This window comes from Rhinoderma darwinii (genome assembly GCF_050947455.1).
Source record: "Rhinoderma darwinii isolate aRhiDar2 chromosome 5 unlocalized genomic scaffold, aRhiDar2.hap1 SUPER_5_unloc_13, whole genome shotgun sequence".
NCBI classification, from domain to species: domain Eukaryota; kingdom Metazoa; phylum Chordata; class Amphibia; order Anura; family Rhinodermatidae; genus Rhinoderma; species Rhinoderma darwinii.
In genome coordinates, this window is record NW_027461769.1 from 63264 (window position 1) to 82038 (window position 18775).

Sequence of the window (18775 nt, forward strand, 5' to 3'; positions counted from 1 at the left end):
GCAGTATCGGGCAGGCTCGGGCAACGCGCGGCCCGTTCGGGTTATCGCTTCTCGGCCTTTTGGCACGATCCCGTGTCAAGAGGAGGTCAGCATGTCATGCCCTTGGCCTTTTGGCATCGCCACTTCGGTGGCTTAAGCCAACTGCTGCTATAAGGGGGTAGGCTGGGTGATCAACTGTCGAGCGATCATGGGAGCTAGGCTTCGATACGCTGGGATCGGGGAAACCCGGATCAAGAATGGATTTGGCATTGACGTACCCGTGAACAAGAAGGACCTTTTTTCATTGAAACACCTGGTGAATGAAGTCATTTTCAAGACCCTCAACGTGAGTAGGAACGACATCCTTTGTCTTCAAGATCCCAGAGGTAATCGCTTCACTTTGGTTCTTAAAAGTTTGAATGCTTGTTACAACTTGTATGCCGCAATTAATGCTAACTTGCAAAACCCTGGGTTGGATGGACTTATCTTCACCGTTTTATATAACAACGATGTTCCACTGGTTGTTTTGATGTACAATCCTTATGTGATGGTGGATGATATTACTTCCTTCTTAAAGAAGTACTGCTCTTACGTCAGCTATTCTCACCAGGTGTTAAATGCTGAATCCCTCTGGACAGGGAAGCATAAATTCTTTGTGAGATTTGAGGAGGATCCTTCAGGGCCTCTGGGTGTGAAATACCCTCCCAGGAATTTTGCCATCGGCCGGGACAAAGGCTACTTATTTTTTCCCCAGCCTCCTGTGTTTTGCAGGAAATGTAAAAGATATGGCCATGTTCATGAAGATTGTACGCAAGAAGGTGTTACATGTAACAAATGTAATCAGGACGGTCACCTGGCCAAGGATTGCAAAAACCCAATTGTGTGTAACATGTGCAGCATTGTGGGTCATGCCTTTAAAGACTGTCCAGAGCGTGCTAAAAACAGAAGGGTTAGGACTCTGGCGGAAGTAGTTGCAGGTGAACCTGGCAGTATGAGGTCTAATGTGATTCAGGGCCCAGCTGCCCCGGGAACTGAGGAGTCAGTGCCTGCCCAGGTGTCTGATGGGACTCTCCCTGAGTTAAATCGGTCTGGAAATACGCTGGCTGATGAAATGGAGGTAGCACCTGTTGAGAAAGACCTGCCTCACCCCTCTGATGACCTGACTGGGTTAAGAGGTGATGGGGAGGTGGATGGTTCTTTATCCAAATCACCTGTCTTTTCCTGGGAAGGAATTCTGGTGGACCAACAAGGTGAAGGTGGTCAAGGGGACTTTTCAACTGCACTTGTGAGGCCTTCTGAGGAGGAGGAAGGAGGTTCATCTTCTAAGAGACTTCGCACCATGTTGTCTCCTCTGAGTGAAGATGGAGTGAGCCCGGATAGGGGAGTCTACCCCATTTCTCATTTTCCTGAGGACTTTCCTTTTTTAGGAGAAGATGTGGACAAAGCTATCTTTGTGTCCGGTTGTCAGCCACCAGGAGGTGTAGGCTGATTAAACAGTGGGGTATTGGTGGATATCTACGGAAAAAGATCAAAATATGGACCCCAAAATTACACTTAATGTCTTATCCTTGAATGTTAGGCAAATTACATCAAAGCCTAGACGTGCTGTTGTGCTGGACTATGTTAGGAATCTTGGGGCAGAGATCATATGCCTGCAAGAGTGTGGTATATCTGAGTCACTGGGGGAGGGGGATTGGCCATATGGGCAGTATGTCTGGTCAGGATCTAGTTCCAATAAGAATGATGGGGTGGGGATCCTATTAGGAAATATGGGTATGGATCTGGAGAGTTATACAGTGGTGGAAACAGGTAGATGTGTAATTGCAGTGGTATGTTGCAGGGGAGTTAGGGTTAGGGTGGTGAATACTTATTGTCCTATAGATAGAGCAAAAAGGCTGGCGTTGTTGGAAAAGCTAAGTTTGTTCTTACCTGGAAGGATTCCTACCTTTTTTTTGGGAGACTTTAATTGTTCTTTTGATGGGGATGGTCTGGATGTAACTGGGAAAAAGCTTAACCAACTTATATCTGATTTTTCTTTTATAGATGCAGCCGAATTGTCATTGGGTAAACCACCACCGCCAACATATAAATCAGATAGAGGGGGTATTGAGTCAAGAATTGATCGTATTTGCATATCTAAGGGTTTAGTGTGTAATAAGATGGTTCAGAATGAGGTACCTTTTTCAGACCATGTATGTTTACGGGTATGGGTGGAGGTAAGTAGTAAACTTTGTTTTGGGAAAGGGGTGTGGAAGTTGAATACTAGATTATTGGAGGATGTTGAAGTGATGGATGAGTTCAAACGAAAGTATGATGTGTGGAAGGGAGAAAAAGATAGTTTTGTGGATGTGCTTAAATGGTGGGATTGGATGAAAGGGCAGATTAAAAAATTTTTTGTGAGATGGGGATACAAGCAGGCTGCTAGGAAACGTAACCAGTATAAGGAATTGAATATTAGGATAGAATGGTTGCGGAAGATGGGTGAGAAGGGAATTGATTTGAGTGATTTGCTAGAGGAGGCAAGGAACGAGTTAAAGCAAGTTTTGGAAAGAAAGGGAAAGGAGATTATTTTTAGGTCTAAAGTGGAGTACTTAGATAAAAATGAAAAATGCACAAGGTTTTTTTTCAAGAAAATGTGTGGTAAGAAAGATGATATGGATGAAATTGTTAATGCGAAGGGGGAGCGTATAGTGGGTATGGATGTGTTAAAAGTGGTGGAATCGTTTTATTCAGAACTATATGGCAAAAAGTGGATTGATATCGGGTTGATGGATGAAGTTTTGAATGGTTTGGAAAATGTTCTTAGAGAGGAGGATTGTGTGGGGTTGAATGAGGATGTAACGTCTGAAGAAGTAAAGAAAGTGATAATGAGTGCGGGGAAAAATAAAACACCTGGTAAAGATGGTATTCCTGTGGAATTTTATGTGAAGGCCTGGGAGATAATAGGGTTGGATTTGGTGGAAGTATGTAAGTTTATATGGGATAAGGGGGTTTTGTGTGAGTCTATGAAAGAGGGTGTGATTGTTTTGATTTATAAGAAAGGGGATAAGAAGTGTTTGGGTAATTGGAGACCGATTTCACTGCTGAATGTGGATTATAAATGTTTTAGTAAAATTTTGGCTAATCGTATGCGTGAGGTGGTAGGAAAGGTTGTGGGTGAAGACCAAGTCTGTGCTGTGCCAGGTAGGAGTATGTCTGATAATTTGGTTTTGCTGAGAGATTTGATTGGGGACTGTATGAGTAGGAAACAGAAGTGTATGATGCTTGCGTTAGATTTCGAAAAGGCGTTTGATAGAGTGTCGCATGTGTTTATGTTTGCTGTACTTGTTAGGATGGGCTTCCCAGTGAGGTTTTTGGAAGGTGTGAAGTGTTTGTATAGGGATGTGTCAAGTGAAGTGTTGGTGAATGGTAATTTAAGTTCAAAAGTATGTGTGAGATCTGGGGTAAGACAGGGGTGTCCTATGTCCCCAGTTTTGTTTATTTGTGTGATCGAAAGTTTGATGTGTTTGGTAAGAAAAGATAAAGTGGTGAAAGGTTTTTTGATCCCAGGGAGTGGAGGTAAATACGTTAAAATTCTGGGTTATATGGATGATGTTGTGGTTATGAGTGATTGTATGGCTGGGTTGAATAGAGCAAAATTATGGTTGGATTTTTTTTGTGGGGCATCAGCTTTTAAGGTGAATTGGGATAAGTGTGTCTTTAAGTGCTTTGGGGATAGGAGGGTAAGTATGGAGGGAGTGAGGAATGAAGTGGGTGCAGTAAAAGTGTTGGGGATACAGTTTAATGAGGACTTGAGAGGGAATGAGAGTTGGGATGAATGTGGCAAGAGGATTGAGAAGAAATTGAATTTTTGGAGACTTAGAGACCTGACTTTATCAGGGAAGGTGTTGATAATTAAGACAGTGATTTTGCCTATTTTGGTTTTTGTGGCTAGTATTTTTCCCTCCGCTAGTAGGAAAATCAAAAAGTCAGAGAAAATGGTGTTTACCTTTCTGTGGGGAAGTAAAATGGAAAAGTTGAAGCGTGAGTATGTTTATAAGTCTTGTGAGAATGGAGGTTTGGGTTTTCCGAATGTGGAGGTCTTTCTTGGGTTAAATTATATTAAAACAGTGGTGGGGCTCTTGGGAAAAGGAAATAAGAGTGCGTATATGGTAAGGTATATGGCCGGTTGGATGCTTTATGGGTTAAATTGGTTTAAGAGAGATGCTACTGTGCCTGTTGCTTATGTATGTCCGGTATGGTATGTTGTGATTGAAAGGTTCATTAGGAAATATGATTTGATTGCAGTGCCTATGGGTGGGTTTCTGGATAAGAAGGCTGTGCTAAAAAGATTGTGTGTGAATGAGGTTGTGTGTAACATTGTGGGTTTGCGAGGAGAGGATGTTGTGGATACTTGGAAGAAGTTAGGCGTGAGAGGTATGTCCAATAGACAAAAGGACATAGTGTGGATGGCGTTGCATGATATATTGCCTGTTAGAGATGTGCAGAGGAGGAGAATGCTAGTTAGATTTGAGGTGTGTCCAAGGGGTGGGTGTAATTCACGGGAGACTGTTAGGCATCTTTTTTGGGACTGCAATTATTCGTATGAGGTATGGAGGAGGATGGGTGGCGTCTGTAAGGAGTTAGCTGGGGTGAAGTTTGTGGATTGGAAGGTTGCGATGTTTGCTATAGGGGCTTGTAACAGAGTAAGTGATAGGATCTTATGGTTGATTATGGCGTGTATAATGGAAAGCTTATGGGATGTACGTAATTTAGGTGTTTTCAAACATAAGTGGGTACCCATTGGTGAGTGTGTGAGGATGGTTTTGTCAAGACTATACGTAGTCTATCGTTGGGATAGTCAGTGCGGTGGTGGTATAGACGCAGAGGGGATATGGAAATTTAAGAAGTGGAGAAGGTTGGTGAAATATAGCTAATTGATAAGATTTATTCCTGTTTTATTTTTGTTCTTCACAATCCTTTCTGTGTCTTGATTATTATTGTTTGGAATAAAATAGCCATGATGATGTACGACTAAGGCAACTTATGCCTTAAAATGCAAAATGGTTTGTGTACTGTTGCTTTAAGTTAAACTGAATGGTTTTAAAAAAAAAAAAAAAAAAAAAAAATCTGTTCTTATCAGTTTAATATCTGATACGTCCCCTGTCTGGGGACCATATATTAAATGGATTTTTAGAACAGGGACATGGAAATAGAGCTTGCTCTGTCCACTCCACGCATTGACCTGTTATTGCAGTATTTCCAGGACCGGTGCACCCTTTCCTTATGTGTTGACTAAAATCAGATTCCAAAAGTGTTTTTTGTGTTTGCCATTGTTTCTGTCTTTCTGAAGGGATCTCCCCTTTTAATCCCATTATTTCAACACCTGTTGGACAATGCATGAGTGATAATGAGCTAATTGATTAAATGCAATTAATGAATACATTGCCACCTCTTGTTTTGTGTCGTCTGTGTGTCTGTGTTTCCGGCATTTCACATTGGAACAGCTCATTCACCTTCCTTGTCTTCTCTCCGCCCTCCCTTTTAGGTAAGTTAAAGAGCTGCATGCACCTGAGCCAGCCACTGATTGATGCAGCACCACAGTCAAATAGTGGAGTGGAGTAGGGGAACAGCAAACAGCCATTAAAGCCGCCCGCCCGCCACAATGGACCTACCTGTGTACACTAGATGGATGTGATGGAATGTACTGTCGTCCCTACATTTCAAGAAGGAGTAAGAATTGCAGTTGCAACAAAGCCTTGCTTGCCTACAAAGAGAGCAGCAATTTGGATTTGTTACTATGTTAACTAGAAGAATAACAAACTGTGCAAGGATGGAGGTTGTAGGAGCAAGGAGAAGTTGTCTGTAAAGTTGGTGGATGCTTATTTTCCATTTTGCAGTCCCTTGTCTCCCTCTTGTGGCCTCCTGGAGGCAACTAGCTGTGCAAAAAAAGACAGCCTGGCGGCCGGCTGTTGCAGTGTTGCCCTCTCAGGCAACACTGAGTGACTGACTGAGCCGCACCGTCTTATATAAAGTTCAGACGGAACTTTGCACGTGTCATAGTGGAGCCCTGAGGAGCCAGAGCCAGCTTTCTGACATCATAATGGGGCCTCAGAGATAAAAGCCTGGGCCCAGGCAGTGTTGGTCAGTGCTGCTCAGCAGGCAGCACTGGACTGGACTGGATTACAGCTGATACAAGGTGTGAAGGAACAAGGGGTGGCTGTGGGCATGCACTGGCTGCCGCTGCCAGTGTTTATCTGCATGGCAGCAGGGCATTTGGGCGTTGCCAGGAAGGCATTTTTATGTAGATTCCTCCTCTTTCAGCACTGCATAGTGGTGCAAGCAAAAGAAGCAAATCCTGTCTGGCTTCCTCTCCGGCCTTTATTCACCTCCCGTGTAGCTGTGAGTGTGTGAGCCTGCAGGGCCCCATGGAATTGCCTAGAAGTAGGCTGAATCGCTGCAAGGGCTGAACAGCAGTATCGGGCAGGCTCGGGCAACGCGCGGCCCGTTCGGGTTATCGCTTCTCGGCCTTTTGGCTAAGATCAAGTGTAGTATCTGTTCTTATCAGTTTAATATCTGATACGTCCCCTATCTGGGGACCATATATTAAATGGATTTTTACAACAGGGAGATGGAAATAGAGCTTGCTCTGTCCACTCCACGCATTGACCTGGTATTGCAGTATTTCCAGGACCGGTGCACCCTTTCCTTATGTGTTGACTAAAATCAGATTCCAAAAGTGTTTTTTGTGTTTGCCATTGTTTCTGTCTTTCTGAAGGGATCTCCCCTTTTAATCCCATTATTTCAACACCTGTTGGACAATGCATGAGTGATAATGAGCTAATTGATTAAATGCAATTAATGAATACATTGCCACCTCTTGTTTTGTGTCGTCTGTGTGTCTGTGTTTCCGGCATTTCACATTGGAACAGCTCATTCACCTTCCTTGTCTTCTCTCCGCCCTCCCTTTTAGGTAAGTTAAAGAGCTGCACCTGAGCCAGCCACTGATTGATGCAGCACCACAGTCAAATAGTGGAGTGGAGTAGGGGAACAGCAAACAGCCATTAAAGCCGCCCGCCCGCCCGCCCGCCCGCCACAATGGACCTACCTGTGTACACTAGATGGATGTGATGGAATGTACTGTCGTCCCTACATTTCAAGAAGGAGTAAGAATTGCAGTTGCCAGAAAGCCTTGCTTGCCTACAAAGAGAGCAGCAATTTGGATTTGTTACTATGTTACCTAGAAGAATAACAAACTGTGCAAGGATGGAGGTTGTAGGAGCAAGGAGAAGTTGTCTGTAAAGTTGGTGGATGCTTATTTTCCATTTTGCAGTCCCTTGTCTCCCTCTTGTGGCCTCCTGGAGGCAACTAGCTGTGCAAAAAAAGACAGCCTGGCGGCCGGCTGTTGCAGTGTTGCCCTCTCAGGCAACACTGAGTGACTGACTGAGCCGCACCGTCTTATATAAAGTTCAGACGGAACTTTGCACGTGTCATAGTGGAGCCCTGAGGAGCCAGAGCCAGCTTTCTGACATCATAATGGGGCCTCAGAGATAAAAGCCTGGGCCCAGGCAGTGTTGGTCAGTGCTGCTCAGCAGGCAGCACTGGACTGGACTGGATTACAGCTGATACAAGGTGTGAAGGAACAAGGGGTGGCTGTGGGTATGCACTGGCTGCCGCTGCCAGTGTTTATCTGCATGGCAGCAGGGCATTTAGGCGTTGCCAGGAAGGCGTTTTTTTTGTAGATTCCTCCTCTTTCAGCACTGCATTGTGGTGCAAGCAAAAGAAGCAAATCCTGTCTGGCTTCCTCTCCGGCATTTATTCACCTCCCGTGTAGCTGTGAGTGTGTGAGCCTGCAGGGCCCCATGGAATTGCCTAGAAGTAGGCTGAATCGCTGCAAGGGCTGAACAGCAGTATCGGGCAGGCTCGGGCAACGCGCGGCCCGTTCGGGTTATCGCTTCTCGGCCTTTTGGCTAAGATCAAGTGTAGTATCTGTTCTTATCAGTTTAATATCTGATACGTCCCCTATCTGGGGACCATATATTAAATGGATTTTTACAACAGGGAGACGGAAATAGAGCTTGCTCTGTCCACTCCACGCATTGACCTGGTATTGCAGTATTTCCAGGACCGGTGCACCCTTTCCTTATGTGTTGACTAAAATCAGATTCCAAAAGTGTTTTTTGTGTTTGCCATTGTTTCTGTCTTTCTGAAGGGATCTCCCCTTTTAATCCCATTATTTCAACACCTGTTGGACAATGCATGAGTGATAATGAGCTAATTGATTAAATGCAATTAATGAATACATTGCCACCTCTTGTTTTGTGTCGTCTGTGTGTCTGTGTTTCCGGCATTTCACATTGGAACAGCTCATTCACCTTCCTTGTCTTCTCTCCGCCCTCCCTTTTAGGTAAGTTAAAGAGCTGCACCTGAGCCAGCCACTGATTGATGCAGCACCACAGTCAAATAGTGGAGTGGAGTAGGGGAACAGCAAACAGCCATTAAAGCCGCCTGCCCGCCCGCCCGCCACAATGGACCTACCTGTGTACACTAGATGGATGTGATGGAATGTACTGTCGTCCCTACATTTCAAGAAGGAGTAAGAATTGCAGTTGCAACAAAGCCTTGCTTGCCTACAAAGAGAGCAGCAATTTGGATTTGTTACTATGTTACCTAGAAGAATAACAAACTGTGCAAGGATGGAGGTTGTAGGAGCAAGGAGAAGTTGTCTGTAAAGTTGGTGGATGCTTATTTTCCATTTTGCAGTCCCTTGTCTCCCTCTTGTGGCCTCCTGGAGGCAACTAGCTGTGCAAAAAAAGACAGCCTGGCGGCCGGCTGTTGCAGTGTTGCCCTCTCAGGCAACACTGAGTGACTGACTGAGCCGCACCGTCTTATATAAAGTTCAGACGGAACTTTGCACGTGTCATAGTGGAGCCCTGAGGAGCCAGAGCCAGCTTTCTGACATCATAATGGGGCCTCAGAGATAAAAGCCTGGGCCCAGGCAGTGTTGGTCAGTGCTGCTCAGCAGGCAGCACTGGACTGGACTGGATTACAGCTGATACAAGGTGTGAAGGAACAAGGGGTGGCTGTGGGCATGCACTGGCTGCCGCTGCCAGTGTTTATCTGCATGGCAGCAGGGCATTTGGGCGTTGCCAGGAAGGCGTTTTTTTTGTAGATTCCTCCTCTTTCAGCACTGCATTGTGGTGCAAGCAAAAGAAGCAAATCCTGTCTGGCTTCCTCTCCGGCCTTTATTCACCTCCCGTGTAGCTGTGAGTGTGTGAGCCTGCAGGGCCCCATGGAATTGCCTAGAAGTAGGCTGAATCGCTGCAAGGGCTGAACAGCAGTATCGGGCAGGCTTGGGCAACGCGCGGCCCGTTCGGGTTATCGCTTCTCGGCCTTTTGGCTAAGATCAAGTGTAGTATCTGTTCTTATCAGTTTAATATCTGATACGTCCCCTATCTGGGGACCATATATTAAATGGATTTTTAGAACAGGGAGATGGAAATAGAGCTTGCTCTGTCCACTCCACGCATTGACCTGGTATTGCAGTATTTCCAGGACCGGTGCACCCTTTCCTTATGTGTTGACTAAAATCAGATTCCACAAGTGTTTTTTGTGTTTGCCATTGTTTCTGTCTTTCTGAAGGGATCTCCCCTTTTAATCCCATTATTTCAACACCTGCTGGACAATGCATGAGTGATAATGAGCTAATTGATTAAATGCAATTAATGAATACATTGCCACCTCTTGTTTTGTGTCGTCTGTGTGTCTGTGTTTCCGGCATTTCACATTGGAACAGCTCATTCACCTTCCTTGTCTTCTCTCCGCCCTCCCTTTTAGGTAAGTTAAAGAGCTGCACCTGAGCCAGCCACTGATTGATGCAGCACCACAGTCAAATAGTGGAGTGGAGTAGGGGAACAGCAAACAGCCATTAAAGCCGCCCGCCCGCCCGCCCGCCACAATGGACCTACCTGTGTACACTAGATGGATGTGATGGAATGTACTGTCGTCCCTACATTTCAAGAAGGAGTAAGAATTGCAGTTGCAACAAAGCCTTGCTTGCCTACAAAGAGAGCAGCAATTTGGATTTGTTACTATGTTACCTAGAAGAATAACAAACTGTGCAAGGATGGAGGTTGTAGGAGCAAGGAGAAGTTGTCTGTAAAGTTGGTGGATGCTTATTTTCCATTTTGCAGTCCCTTGTCTCCCTCTTGTGGCCTCCTGGAGGCAACTAGCTGTGCAAAAAAAGACAGCCTGGCGGCCGGCTGTTGCAGTGTTGCCCTCTCAGGCAACACTGAGTGACTGACTGAGCCGCACCGACTTATATAAAGTTCAGACGGAACTTTGCACGTGTCATAGTGGAGCCCTGAGGAGCCAGAGCCAGCTTTCTGACATCATAATGGGGCCTCAGAGATAAAAGCCTGGGCCCAGGCAGTGTTGGTCAGTGCTGCTCAGCAGGCAGCACTGGACTGGACTGGATTACAGCTGATACAAGGTGTGAAGGAACAAGGGGTGGCTGTGGGCATGCACTGGCTGCCGCTGCCAGTGTTTATCTGCATGGCAGCAGGGCATTTGGGCGTTGCCAGGAATGTGTTTTTATGTAGATTCCTCCTCTTTCAGCACTGCATTGTGGTGCAAGCAAAAGAAGCAAATCCTGTCTGGCTTCCTCTCCGGCCTTTATTCACCTCCCGTGTAGCTGTGAGTGTGTGAGCCTGCAGGGCCCCATGGAATTGCCTAGAAGTAGGCTGAATCACTGCAAGGGCTGAACAGCAGTATCGGGCAGGCTCGGGCAACGCGCGGTCCGTTCGGGTTATCGCTTCTCGGCCTTTTGGCTAAGATCAAGTGTAGTATCTGTTCTTATCAGTTTAATATCTGATACGTCCCCTATCTGGGGACCATATATTAAATGGATTTTTAGAACAGGGAGATGGAAATAGAGCTTGCTCTGTCCACTCCACGCATTGACCTGGTATTGCAGTATTTCCAGGACCGGTGCACCCTTTCCTTATGTGTTGACTAAAATCAGATTCCAAAAGTGTTTTTTGTGTTTGCCATTGTTTCTGTCTTTCTGAAGGGATCTCCCCTTTTAATCCCATTATTTCAACACCTGTTGGACAATGCATGAGTGATAATGAGCTAATTGATTAAATGCAATTAATGAATACATTGCCACCTCTTGTTTTGTGTCGTCTGTGTGTCTGTGTTTCCGGCATTTCACATTGGAACAGCTCATTCACCTTCCTTGTCTTCTCTCCGCCCTCCCTTTTAGGTAAGTTAAAGAGCTGCACCTGAGCCAGCCACTGATTGATGCAGCACCACAGTCAAATAGTGGAGTGGAGTAGGGGAACAGCAAACAGCCATTAAAGCCGCCCGCCACAATGGACCTACCTGTGTACACTAGATGGATGTGATGGAATGTACTGTCGTCCCTACATTTCAAGAAGGAGTAAGAATTGCAGTTGCAACAAAGCCTTGCTTGCCTACAAAGAGAGCAGCAATTTGGATTTGTTACTATGTTACCTAGAAGAATAACAAACTGTGCAAGGATGGAGGTTGTAGGAGCAAGGAGAAGTTGTCTGTAAAGTTGGTGGATGCTTATTTTCCATTTTGCAGTCCCTTGTCTCCCTCTTGTGGCCTCCTGGAGGCAACTAGCTGTGCAAAAAAAGACAGCCTGGCGGCCGGCTGTTGCAGTGTTGCCCTCTCAGGCAACACTGAGTGACTGACTGAGCCGCACCGTCTTATATAAAGTTCAGACGGAACTTTGCACGTGTCATAGTGGAGCCCTGAGGAGCCAGAGCCAGCTTTCTGACATCATAATGGGGCCTCAGAGATAAAAGCCTGGGCCCAGGCAGTGTTGGTCAGTGCTGCTCAGCAGGCAGCACTGGACTGGACTGGATTACAGCTGATACAAGGTGTGAAGGATCAAGGGGTGGCTGTGGGCATGCACTGGCTGCCGCTGCCAGTGTTTATCTGCATGGCAGCAGGGCATTTGGGCGTTGCCAGGAAGGCATTTTTATGTAGATTCCTTCTCTTTCAGCACTGCATAGTGGTGCAAGCAAAAGAAGCAAATCCTGTCTGGCTTCCTCTCCGGCCTTTATTCACCTCCCGTGTAGCTGTGAGTGTGTGAGCCTGCAGGGCCCCATGGAATTGCCTAGAAGTAGGCTGAATCGCTGCAAGGGCTGAACAGCAGTATCGGGCAGGCTCGGGCAACGCGCGGCCCGTTCGGGTTATCGCTTCTCGGCCTTTTGGCTAAGATCAAGTGTAGTATCTGTTCTTATCAGTTTAATATCTGATACGTCCCCTATCTGGGGACCATATATTAAATGGATTTTTACAACAGGGAGATGGAAATAGAGCTTGCTCTGTCCACTCCACGCATTGACCTGGTATTGCAGTATTTCCAGGACCGGTGCACCCTTTCCTTATGTGTTGACTAAAATCAGATTCCAAAAGTGTTTTTTGTGTTTGCCATTGTTTCTGTCTTTCTGAAGGGATCTCCCCTTTTAATCCCATTATTTCAACACCTGTTGGACAATGCATGAGTGATAATGAGCTAATTGATTAAATGCAATTAATGAATACATTGCCACCTCTTGTTTTGTGTCGTCTGTGTGTCTGTGTTTCCGGCATTTCACATTGGAACAGCTCATTCACCTTCCTTGTCTTCTCTCCGCCCTCCCTTTTAGGTAAGTTAAAGAGCTGCACCTGAGCCAGCCACTGATTGATGCAGCACCACAGTCAAATAGTGGAGTGGAGTAGGGGAACAGCAAACAGCCATTAAAGCCGCCCGCCCGCCCGCCCGCCCGCCCACCACAATGGACCTACCTGTGTACACTAGATGGATGTGATGGAATGTACTGTCGTCCCTACATTTCAAGAAGGAGTAAGAATTGCAGTTGCAACAAAGCCTTGCTTGCCTACAAAGAGAGCAGCAATTTGGATTTGTTACTATGTTACCTAGAAGAATAACAAACTGTGCAAGGATGGAGGTTGTAGGAGCAAGGAGAAGTTGTCTGTAAAGTTGGTGGATGCTTATTTTCCATTTTGCAGTCCCTTGTCTCCCTCTTGTGGCCTCCTGGAGGCAACTAGCTGTGCAAAAAAAGACAGCCTGGCGGCCGGCTGTTGCAGTGTTGCCCTCTCAGGCAACACTGAGTGACTGACTGAGCCGCACCGTCTTATATAAAGTTCAGACGGAACTTTGCACGTGTCATAGTGGAGCCCTGAGGAGCCAGAGCCAGCTTTCTGACATCATAATGGGGCCTCAGAGATAAAAGCCTTGGCCCAGGCAGTGTTGGTCAGTGCTGCTCAGCAGGCAGCACTGGACTGGACTGGATTACAGCTGATACAAGGTGTGAAGGAACAAGGGGTGGCTGTGGGTATGCACTGGCTGCCGCTGCCAGTGTTTATCTGCATGGCAGCAGGGCATTTGGGCGTTGCCAGGAAGGCGTTTTTTTTGTAGATTCCTCCTCTTTCAGCACTGCATTGTGGTGCAAGCAAAAGAAGCAAATCCTGTCTGGCTTCCTCTCCGGCATTTATTCACCTCCCGTGTAGCTGTGAGTGTGTGAGCCTGCAGGGCCCCATGGAATTGCCTAGAAGTAGGCTGAATCGCTGCAAGGGCTGAACAGCAGTATCGGGCAGGCTCGGGCAACGCGCGGCCCGTTCGGGTTATCGCTTCTCGGCCTTTTGGCTAAGATCAAGTGTAGTATCTGTTCTTATCAGTTTAATATCTGATACGTCCCCTATCTGGGGACCATATATTAAATGGATTTTTAGAACAGGGAGATGGAAATAGAGCTTGCTCTGTCCACTCCACGCATTGACCTGGTATTGCAGTATTTCCAGGACCGGTGCACCCTTTCCTTATGTGTTGACTAAAATCAGATTCCAAAAGTGTTTTTTGTGTTTGCCATTGTTTCTGTCTTTCTGAAGGGATCTCCCCTTTTAATCCCATTATTTCAACACCTGTTGGACAATGCATGAGTGATAATGAGCTAATTGATTAAATGCAATTAATGAATACATTGCCACCTCTTGTTTTGTGTCGTCTGTGTGTCTGTGTTTCCGGCATTTCACATTGGAACAGCTCATTCACCTTCCTTGTCTTCTCTCCGCCCTCCCTTTTAGGTAAGTTAAAGAGCTGCACCTGAGCCAGCCACTGATTGATGCAGCACCACAGTCAAATAGTGGAGTGGAGTAGGGGAACAGCAAACAGCCATTAAAGCCGCCCGCCCGCCCGCCCGCCACAATGGACCTACCTGTGTACACTAGATGGATGTGATGGAATGTACTGTCGTCCCTACATTTCAAGAAGGAGTAAGAATTGCAGTTGCAACAAAGCCTTGCTTGCCTACAAAGAGAGCAGCAATTTGGATTTGTTACTATGTTACCTAGAAGAATAACAAACTGTGCAAGGATGGAGGTTGTAGGAGCAAGGAGAAGTTGTCTGTAAAGTTGGTGGATGCTTATTTTCCATTTTGCAGTCCCTTGTCTCCCTCTTGTGGCCTCCTGGAGGCAACTAGCTGTGCAAAAAAAGACAGCCTGGCGGCCGGCTGTTGCAGTGTTGCCCTCTCAGGCAACACTGAGTGACTGACTGAGCCGCACCGTCTTATATAAAGTTCAGACGGAACTTTGCACGTGTCATAGTGGAGCCCTGAGGAGCCATAGCCAGCTTTCTGACATCATAATGGGGCCTCAGAGATAAAAGCCTGGGCCCAGGCAGTGTTGGTCAGTGCTGCTCAGCAGGCAGCACTGGACTGGACTTGATTACAGCTGATACAAGGTGTGAAGGAACAAGGGGTGGCTGTGGGCATGCACTGGCTGCCGCTGCCAGTGTTTATCTGCATGGCAGCAGGGCATTTGGGCGTTGCCAGGAAGGCGTTTTTTTTGTAGATTCCTCCTCTTTCAGCACTGCATTGTGGTGCAAGCAAAAGAAGCAAATCCTGTCTGGCTTCCTCTCCGGCCTTTATTCACCTCCCGTGTAGCTGTGAGTGTGTGAGCCTGCAGGGCCCCATGGAATTGCCTAGAAGTAGGCTGAATCGCTGCAAGGGCTGAACAGCATGACCTGCCTAGGTAGAGTCGTGTGTTAACCTTAGACCATACTATCCCCCCCACCCCCACTTAGTAAAGACACATGACACCGAGGTTGGATGTGAAATGGCCACAGCAGCCGTTTATTAATTTCACAGTTTTATGAAAACAATTTAAATCCGAAACATTCGGATAACTAGTTAGGAATCCACCAGAGAATTCCTCCTAATAATTCACATGACCCAACATGGGTCAGAATCATAAATAACAATTAAACGTTAACATTAACCCGAGCAGAGGAAGTCCTTGAAGCCCCTTCAGATGTTCCTTATTAAGAACACACCGAATTAGCCATCTGCAAACCACCAATTACCTCCAGCCGTAAACCAGCTCGGAAGCACCGTTCACCTCTGCAGATGGCTCCAACCACTAGAAGATAGTTGCAGGAGAAAAATGTGGATCATTCCAGGGGCGCTGCTGTGTGGTGGGAATAATGGGAGCGATATCCAGAGGTATTGGTAGGTTCAATTTATTGAACAAGTAGGCTACGCGTTTCAACGACGGACAGTCGTCTTCATCAGGCCTGATGAAGACGACTGTCCGTCGTTGAAACGCGTAGCCTACTTGTTCAATAAATTGAACCTACCAATACCTCTGGATATCGCTCCCATTATTCCCACCACACAGCAGCGCCCCTGGAATGATCCACATTTTTCTCCTGCAACTATCTATACACAAGCGGTCCCTTCTGGTCACCGACTCGGATCTGGCAGCAGCACTGTGGCTTATATTCACATGCCTTAAAAACTTTTTCTCCAGGTGAGCAATTTTCCTGCCGCACTGTCTCACCTTTACCAATTGATCTGCACAAGGTGGTGCCGTGTCTTTTTCTTTTCATTTATTCCCAACCACTAGAAGTCCACTTCAAGGGGATAACACCCGATGAAGCCCTCAAGTGATATACCGACCACTAGAAGTCCACTTCAAAGGGATAACACCCGATGAAGCCTTCAAGTGATATACCTTCTACCAGAAGACCACTTCAAAGGGATAACACCCGATGAAGTCTTCAACCATGTACCTTTTTTGGGGGACGCATACCCCCGATGCGACCCCCCCACCATTTTGTACTGACTGGCCTCAAGGACTCCCCCCGCCAGCTGCCATGACAACAGAACCTACTCCGGAAAAAAGAAAAACATGTTAAATAAGCACACAAATAAAACACAACGCTCATAGACGGACGTACATAAGACCTAAGGAGTAACAAACCAAGGGTGGGAGGGTGGGAGCTTACTTGCTTCTATGTTACTCCTCCCGCTGCTTCCGGCTCAATGCCGAGAAACAGCGGGAAGCGCAGTAACGGCCCCCCGTCCCCCTTAACTCCTCCCCGTCCCTCCTTCAGCTCCTACCAACTCTCCCTCACCTAATTAACCCTTTCCCTACCAGGACGGTCATGTCGGCCTCCCTTCACCCTGCTGCGTCCAGCCTCTTCTTGACCTGCCTAGGTAGAGTCGTGTGTTAACCTTAGACCATACTATCCCCCCCACCCCCACTTAGTAAAGACACATGACACCGAGGTTGGATGTGAAATGGCCACAGCAGCCGTTTATTAATTTCACAGTTTTATGAAAACAATTTAAATCCGAAACATTCGGATAACTAGTTAGGAATCCACCAGAGAATTCCTCCTAATAATTCACATGACCCAACATGGGTCAGAATCATAAATAACAATTAAACGTTAACATTAACCCGAGCAGAGGAAGTCCTTGAAGCCCCTTCAGATGTTCCTTATTAAGAACACACCGAATTAGCCATCTGCAAACCACCAATTACCTCCAGCCGTAAACCAGCTCGGAAGCACCGTTCACCTCTGCAGATGGCTCCAACCACTAGAAGTCCACTTCAAGGGGATAACACCCGATGAAGCCCTCAAGTGATATACCGACCACTAGAAGTCCACTTCAAAGGGATAACACCCGATGAAGCCTTCAAGTGATATACCTTCTACCAGAAGACCACTTCAAAGGGATAACACCCGATGAAGTCTTCAACCATGTACCTTTTTTGGGGGACGCATACCCCCGATGCGACCCCCCCACCATTTTGTACTGACTGGCCTCAAGGACTCCCCCGCCACAGCGAAACAGGCCTTGACCCCCTTAAGCCTGTGAGTTCCTCCACACCACCACCGCCCTTTCTATGCCTTCTGCTATCGCCAAGCTCCACAGATCAATGCCAACCTCGGTCAGATGAACCCCGTCACTTCTCCAGAAATTCCCCACTCCTGACTCCAAATCCCTATGCCTTACGCAAATGCCCCCGTTCTTTGCCACAAAACGGGACACCGCCCGGTTAACCTTTATGCGAGCCTTATTGACTCTCTCCACCGATCTAGCTAACCGCCAATGCTTTCTTGGGACTATGTCCGACCACACTACCACCAACTTGGGATAAGATACCCACAAACACAACATATCATGTTTGATATCCCGCACCAACTCACGAAAAGGGCGGACTCCTAAGTCATTCCCACCCACGTGCAACACTAAAACCTCCGGAACCCTATCAAGCCGCGCATATGTCTGGAATTCCGCCAACACCCTGTTCCACGACATACCTCTAAAACCCAGCCAATGCACAACCGCATCCTGTCGCGGAATGCGCAACTGGCGACCATCCGGGCGGACGTCCGCCCTCAAAGCCCCCCAGTGCACGTACGAATGACCCATCAACCACACCAGACAAGGAGGCGAATCTGAAACGGAAAAAAACAATTAGGCACCACCAATATAACATTTGTAAAGCGTAAACAACCCCAATCATAACATATGGGGGCGGACATAGGACTTAAACCTTTTAGACTCCCAACGACCAATACGCCTCACCCCTTCATCATCCAACCCCCAGCGCCCCGCTTCCGTTGCTGCGCCAATCCTGAAGGAATGAGATGAATATGACCCTGCCGCAACACCAACTGCCGCCAAACATTTTTTAAATACAGCTCCAAACTGAAACCTGGACAAAAACGACCCGTCCACATGACGTAACAGAGGCAAATCTGGAGACCCCCTGTTTTGTGTAAAACCCCGCATGCACTCTACTGGGCACATGACCGACCCCGGGAGAGCGAACAAAACTATCAGTTTACCCTTCCCTACTTGGTCAGTTTTAGACCGACGCAACCATACCTCTAGCCGATCTGCAAATAGGCTCACCTCCCCAGATCTCAGCCCCCCTGCCCGTTTTGTACTTGGCGACACCAACTCCCCTATTCTAAATGCTCCAAAAAACGCTAACAAAAAAGCCAATCGAAACAAAACCATTTCATCTGCAGAACGACATACCGATGCTAATGAACCGCCCAAAGAGTTAAGCAAAGCAAACGACACCGGCCTTCTACTATCCGCCTCCACCCTACCTCGACGCAACCCCTTCAAAGCCTGCGATACCAGAAATTCCTTCGATACATCCCGAAAACCCCGCAGCTTAAACCCAAACGCCACCGCAGATATGAACCGGTTCACCTTCGCTACTGAAAACCCCGACTCCCAGGCGTCCCCTAACCAGTACAAAAGTGCCACCAACCTGTCTCTATCCGTATTGACGTCACCCAACTCTCTTAACCACTCCTCCCACTGCCTCCAACAAGCAGCATACGCACTCCACGTCGCGCGCGCCAAAGACCTTTTTAACAGCTGCTCTACGGGACCGATACCAGATCCCACAGATGCTCCGGACACGCCAACCCGAGACGTTCCGCTCCCGGTGCCAATTGCCGAAACCGGTC

General features: G+C 47.0%; 7 non-coding genes across 7 annotated transcripts; all 7 read left to right on the forward strand.

Annotated features, from left to right (window-relative positions):
- The first annotated feature begins 5055 nt into the window (after positions 1-5055).
- LOC142685320 (U2 spliceosomal RNA) lies at positions 5056-5240 on the forward strand. The gene has a single exon (XR_012854814.1). It is a non-coding gene; the product is annotated as a U2 spliceosomal RNA (small nuclear RNA).
- Positions 5241-6474: 1234 nt separating this feature from the next.
- On the forward strand, positions 6475-6665 carry LOC142685370 (U2 spliceosomal RNA). Its single transcript, XR_012854857.1, has one exon. It is a non-coding gene; the product is annotated as a U2 spliceosomal RNA (small nuclear RNA).
- A 1243-nt stretch (positions 6666-7908) lies between these two features.
- On the forward strand, positions 7909-8099 carry LOC142685271 (U2 spliceosomal RNA). The gene has a single exon (XR_012854778.1). It is a non-coding gene; the product is annotated as a U2 spliceosomal RNA (small nuclear RNA).
- Positions 8100-9338: 1239 nt separating this feature from the next.
- On the forward strand, positions 9339-9529 carry LOC142685345 (U2 spliceosomal RNA). Its single transcript, XR_012854834.1, has one exon. It is a non-coding gene; the product is annotated as a U2 spliceosomal RNA (small nuclear RNA).
- Positions 9530-10767: 1238 nt separating this feature from the next.
- Positions 10768-10958, forward strand: LOC142685357 (U2 spliceosomal RNA). Its single transcript, XR_012854845.1, has one exon. It is a non-coding gene; the product is annotated as a U2 spliceosomal RNA (small nuclear RNA).
- Positions 10959-12184: 1226 nt separating this feature from the next.
- Positions 12185-12375, forward strand: LOC142685371 (U2 spliceosomal RNA). The gene has a single exon (XR_012854858.1). It is a non-coding gene; the product is annotated as a U2 spliceosomal RNA (small nuclear RNA).
- Positions 12376-13622: 1247 nt separating this feature from the next.
- Positions 13623-13813, forward strand: LOC142685369 (U2 spliceosomal RNA). The gene has a single exon (XR_012854856.1). It is a non-coding gene; the product is annotated as a U2 spliceosomal RNA (small nuclear RNA).
- The last annotated feature ends 4962 nt before the right edge of the window (positions 13814-18775 follow it).